The following is a 6,789-nucleotide window of genomic DNA, read 5'->3' on the forward strand; positions in this document are numbered from 1 at the left end:
AATAGTTTCGAGAATATGCTCAGATCGACTTGAAATTTTTCGAACATTCTTTTGAAATGTTTAACTACAAATAAAGACGAAACTGCAAAAAAAAAAAAAAAAAAATCGCCTTTTTTTTTAAGTGCAAAACCTTACCCCTCCCTTAATAAAAATTACATTCTTTGATGTTTTAATGCTCCCCCTTGAATGTGAACTAATTGTTTTAATATAAAAGCTGTCTTTGTACTGTAAAGAACTTGCTGCTACTTTATTTTTTGTTTATTTATTTTCCACTTATTCTGATTCAAAGTAGTATATTGGAAAAATATTTTTTTTTTCTTTTTTCTTTTTTTTGTAATTTTATTCTTCAATTTGCCTCTTGGGAAATAGTATGCCTAAATATTGGCAAAATGACTACAATTAATGTGGTCCAAATAGAAAAGTCGGTCCTTAACAGTTAAAATTTACTGAAAAATAAAGCATAACCTTTTGAAAAACTGAAATCTAAACAAATTCTATAATACGAAATAATTTTTTTTCACGAGAGTTTCGCGATTTGTTTTGTAGAAATCAGTTTGAAGTGTTAAAAAGTTATGTGTGACATGACTTGCAATCGTAACTTATTGAGAAAATAGCACTCTATCGTATAGTAGTAGAGATGCTAGAAAATTAATGTTCGTATGCGAGAAAACAGGCTCGTTTAATTTTAGAAGACGTAACTTATTGTTTATACTGTTTCGATTCGTTTAAGAAGTACTAGATTGTACACTGTACAGTAAAGTGAATTTGAATTATTTGTTTTCTTTACAAAGAAACAACAATATCAAAAAAAAAAATAATAATAATAATTAATAATAATTTTTAAAAAAATCTCAATTTAACTCTTAAATGTGCCTTACAAGAGTTTGGCATTCGTGTGCGCCATATGTAAGGTTAGCCTTCTTAATCACCTACAAATCATGGACTTGGATATGAATCCAATGATCTAAATGCCCTGCAAAGCCTCAAGGATTATTAATTCCGATGACCACAGATGTGGCCCAGTCAACTGAAAGTCCATCAGTCAAGCCCACGTAGCCAACTGACGAAGGGAAGTTAGTGCTTGTGTTATGCATTGCACCTGAGTTATTGATTTATCCCTTTATAATGAAATCTTCATTTTCATTCTATATATGATGTTCCATTTTGCAACAAATGCTTTTTATGGATAGGAAACAGAACTAGGTAAGTGCAAAACGGACGTTTAAGAATTCCTAAGCATTTCTACTCTATGACAGGTGTTAAAGCTACTAAGCTACTCTAGTGGTTCATCTGTGATGATTTCAGCTGCACTCTTCAAGAGAAACCAATACAAATTTTATTACGCTGGAGAAAAACTATTCGGTTGTCTTAGAGCTGTGACTTGTTGTCTCTGAGTTTTTTATTTATAGGAAAAAAAACTTTACGAGTGCAAAACGGATTTTCAACTATTGCTAGACATGCCTACTCTGCAGCATGTGCTAAGACTACTCTAGTGGCTCATTTCTACCAGAAGCCTATTAATATGATAATTTCAGCTAAAATTTCCAAGAAAAACCAATACCAATTTTATTATACCGGAAAACTACAATTTGGTTATCTTAGATGTGTGACTTGTTGTTGAGTAACTTATGGTCTCTATCTTTTATGGATAGAAAAATGAATTATATGAGTACAAAACGGATTTAAGGAACTCCTAAACATTCCTACTCTCCGACAGATTCCAAATCTACTCTAGTGGCTCATTTTTGCTTTGTGCCAACTAATTTGATGATTTCAGCTATAGTCTTGAAGAAAAAACAATATTAATTTCATTATACTGAAAAAAAAAGGATTTGTTTATTTCAAATTTGAGGCTTATTGTTGAGTAATTTATGGCCTCTGCGTCTTTTATGAATAGATAAAAGAATTATAAGAGTACAAAACGTATTAAAAGAATTCCTTAATATTCCTACTATACGACACCTGCCAAAGCTACTGTAGGGGCTCATTTCTGCTTCCTGCCAATTAATGTGACAATTTCAGCTATACTCTTCAAGAGAAACCGATATCAATTTTATTGCACTGGAGAAAAACGAATTGGTTGTCTTAGTGACTTGTTAGCTGCGACTTGTTGAATAACTTATGGTATCAGAGTTAAAAAATGATCTTAAATTTTTAGTCCATGACATCAAACTTTTCAGCTGCATAGGGATCAAAGCGACCTTCTCTTTTTTCTTCAGTTTTATCACATGAAAATACAAAGCTTTTAGCAAATTGTCTCATTACCGTAAATGTCCGAGTGTCTAATTTTACATTTGAGGCAGTGAGAAGCAAAAAGATGGTCAAAATTATATAAATAAAAATGTTGAATATAACCAGTACAAATAATAGGGAAACCACCCCTCCAAGAGTTTCAACATATTTAACTCGTCGTTCGAACTTACTACGTTGATGGTGATTATGACTTGGTCTGCTAAATATCATTGTAAATTGAAAATAGCAAACAAATTAATATTCATTTTGTCATCACAAATTGTTTGTATTTTCAACTCTAATAATATCATCAGAATAACACTTTCATCAGCGCTTGGGTAGACCGGAGCACGTTTCCGCAGTGCCCTTTTTCCAAAACGAATTATAACTGGACAGCCAACAGTCATAACAGATTGATGTTGCTCCCTAGCAAATATCCGCACATGTTATTGAGCATCAGTTTAGCTTCGGTCTAGCATGCAGAAAAATGATCTGTTTTCTACCAAGTCGAGTAAATTTTGAGTTGAACGATTTTGAGCTTATTGTGAATAAATAATACTTAGTTAAGAACGAAAAAAAATATAAAAAATAGCAGACTTTTATCCTTTTCTGAGAATTGTACTTGTATGAACTGAAATGTTACTACATTTTTTTAAGCAATCACGATTGCTTATTGTTCTCATTTGACAGTCATTGACGTTGGGATTATTTTTCAGCTTGGACCAGCAGCACCACCGCCCACCGGCGCGGCGGCGGCACGGCTGCTCTGTTCCTGAGCACTGTCCTCCGGAATCCACTTCTGCTGGGTGGTGGCGTCCATGTCCTTCACACGCATGCTCATACATACTCGCCAACGCGTGAGCGCCTTTACACACATACACAGGCCTTCGTGCACACACTTAAGCCTGCACACGCACAACTATACACACATAACCACCCAGGAGGAGGGACATGCTTGGGGGGGGGGGGGGAGCCATTTCTAGAAACAATAACTCTAATGAGTAGGGTCTTGTCGCAACTCGTGATTACGAAAAACATAATTTGAATTCAAAGTTTCAGAATTCAAATTAGATTTTTTTTTTTTTTTTTTTTTTGCACGTTAAAAATAAATCTCAATTTGGCGTCGGAGCAAGCTTAAGCGTTGACTTCTGAGCACCTTTACGCACGTTCTTCCTGCGGCTTATTTCTAAACGTGCCCTGACGCTTTCTTTGCTCCGAACTGTCTCAAAACCTTTTAGTATTTTCAGGCTATTTAGTTTTTAAGATGACCATTTAGTGCTTGATTGAGTTAAAAATCGTATGTTATAGCTTACAATCATGTAGCCTTCATGCTCGTTCAGCTTTTACTTCGTACATTATTTCAGTTTACAATAAATTTGATTTATTTCAACGATGGTAATATATTTATTGACATTATGTTCAAAACACTAACAGAACCACGTTAGGTGTCAAAATAATCGTGCCCCGTGTCCAGGGCACGTTTACGCAACCAACTTGGACTCAAAAATAACTTTTTTTAACGGTTAAAAACACAAACTGAGCAACTACTGAATATACCAATTTTGACTCCATTAACTGCTTCATAAAATTGCAATGTCTAAAATTTCCTAAGTTGAAACATAAAATTTAGAAAATTCATTGAAAAATTCCCCGTAAACGTGCGTCGATCTACCCTAATACAGTGAAACCTCCCTTAACGGACACTCCCGAATAACGGACACCTCTAATTAACGGACATTTTTGCAAGTCCCAGTCCCTCAATATAGGCCATTCCCTCTGAATAACGGACACTCCGAATAACGGACAATTATTTCACAAAAAAATTCCCTTGCAATCGTAGCACTTCCGGTTTTTTTTCCTTTCACAGAATATCTTAGTAACTGCTTGGCTTACAAAGCTTTTCATCCTCCACAACTGATATTCCACCCCCCCCCTCATTTCCTTATCACTGTTTCTTGGAATTAAAAGAGTGGTATTGGGCAGAGGCAGCGATTGGGGCTCAAAAGTTGGGGGCAGAAAGAAAAAAGAACTAAAAGGCATGGTACTTTTTGCGGGCAGCAAAAAATGAAAAAGAAAAGAAAAAGTCATAATTTTGTTATGGCTAGTTTTGAGAGTATTGAAGCAGATAAGTGAAAACTGTGATGTCAGTCTAACAATTAACGTACGTTTTTCTTAAGATTTTAATGAATTTTATACACAATAACTATTCAAAAGTTAAGATAAAAAAGAGGAAACTGGGCGCTTTTTCAAACTGGGGCTCTCGGGAGATGCAATTGAGCAGACCGGCGCCGGTAGTAGGCGGCTTTATGGCGCCGTGGTTTCATTGGGTTGTTTAATTTTTAGACATGAAAAAGATTTGCTCATATTCAAGGTCATATTGCCTACTGTCAATCATGCAATAGTGATACTTGAGATAAAATAAATAAATTAACCATAAAAAGTGTGTGGGGGGAGGGGGGGGGTTGCTCCTCTGAATCGCCGCCGTTGGTATTGCAAAAAAGAGATGTCAAATTGTTTTAACTGATTACTTTTATTGATTAAATGCTTTTTAAGACAAGTGTGTGCTGTCAGTATACATTTATAAAGAAAAAACAGATTAATTACACTTGACGTAAAATGTAGTAAACCTTTCGCAATTGTTTCGATTGTGTTCTACAAAGGTAACAACAGCCAACAGCCCATTTTGAAAAAGGTAAATTAAGTAGTTCCTCCTAATAGCGGACACCTACCAATAACAGACAAAACTTCTGGTCCCTTGACTGTCCGCTATTCGGAGGTTTCACTGTACTTGAACATCAGTTTTTGATGTAATGTTGAGTGGAGACTAGAACCAGTGTAGGTACTGTTTTGGAAGGGACTTCACAAATCATACTGTACCCATGAATTTAGTCCCGAAATATACATTAGTCATTACACTGGATAGCTTGAACAAGAAGTTCCTTCTAGAACTAAATCTTCAAACAGTCTAGCTGCCGATCAAAATAGAAGTTTTTTCGATTCGAATTACTCCCTAAAAAATTATTAAGGGAGACAGACAGACAGGCTAACAGACACATTTTCTCCATCTCAAAACCCTATTTTTCCAATTTTCATTTTTTCAATGTTCATTCAATTTTTAAAATTATTTGAAACTTTTTTTTGTTCTTTGCTACATTTTTGAGACGCATTAAGCCGCTTTTTATGTCTTCATTAATTCTTTTAACTGTTACGAAAAATATGCAAAAATCGGAATGGTGAGAGAAATATCCTGAACAATCTGATTGTTTCAGAGTACACATTCAACATGCAAAATATTTTTGTTAGTTAAACACGAGCGAAGGACCTGACGCTCCGAATGAAGTTTTGATAACTACCGCATGATAAATCACCAAACCAAGTTGGTCGATCCTATTTGGACCTATTTATCTTCTCTCTTCAACAGCCTCAACCCTCAAGACAACGTAAATGGGGATGTAATGGCGGGATAAAATGTGATAAGATTTTCCTTTCTTTTCCTGAAGTAGAGGAAATCAATATATACCTGTGTCTCACGTAATCTCTCGTCTTTGTCAGGCCACCAAAGAAAGAGGTTTAGTTTTAAAAAATGCAATTTATGTTAGCTATCTAGATTGATTGAATGATTTTGTTACCGAGGATTATGGATTTTAATGAATGAAATGAATCATGTCGATACTAAAGTCCTTTGACTAATTTCGTTGAAAGATTTTTTAGCCTGTTTAAGGATTATTTAAAAAATAATTGTCGAAATTAAAATTTTAATATTTGACATTTCAAACAGAACGTTCTCATTTCTTTATTTGCTACATTTATTTATTTAACTAATAAATTACTTTATTTATTTATTTATGTTATTTTATTTTGTTCATTAACTAATTTATTTTTCTTTCTTTCTGTATGTTTTGCCCTCTAAATGTTCTTTGACACTTTAACAATCTTTAACAGTCAATGGGAGAAGTATACTTCCTCTAGTAAAAAGAATAAAAAGCAAAAAGTATTTCTTAGATTTCGTTTTTTCTTCTTTTTCAAACATATTATTCTTAATAAGATAAATAAATACCTTTGTGCTGAATAGTAAAGTCAGAACAAACAACGTAAGTAGAAGCACAAATTTGTAAATAACCGCAGACACGTGTTTCGGCGTTACAGGGAACGCCTTTTTCAATGCGCATTATTTTGAGGTTAAGCTGTTCCAAAAACTGCAGTTCCAATTTTATGTTCGGTATGTTGATGATTGTTTTGTTCTAATGAACCAGAATCAGTTTGAGAGTGATGAGGTTTTATCTATTGTAAACTCCATTGATCCTCATATTCAGTTTTCTTGTGAGAAAGAACGGAATAATTGCATTTCATTTCTTGATGTACTTGTTTCTCATACTGAAATTGGTTTTGAAACTACTGTTTATCGCAAACCTTTTGCTGTCTCTTTACCTCTTCATAGACTATCGTCTCATCCTCCAAATCAAAAATATTCTGCTTTCAATTCTTTTGTTTATCGCGCAATTAATATTTGTTCTTCGTCGGAACTTCTTAAAGTGGAACTTAATTATCTTAAAGCTG

This window comes from Uloborus diversus, chromosome 9, assembly GCF_026930045.1.
Source record: "Uloborus diversus isolate 005 chromosome 9, Udiv.v.3.1, whole genome shotgun sequence".
Classification (NCBI taxonomy): domain Eukaryota; kingdom Metazoa; phylum Arthropoda; class Arachnida; order Araneae; family Uloboridae; genus Uloborus; species Uloborus diversus.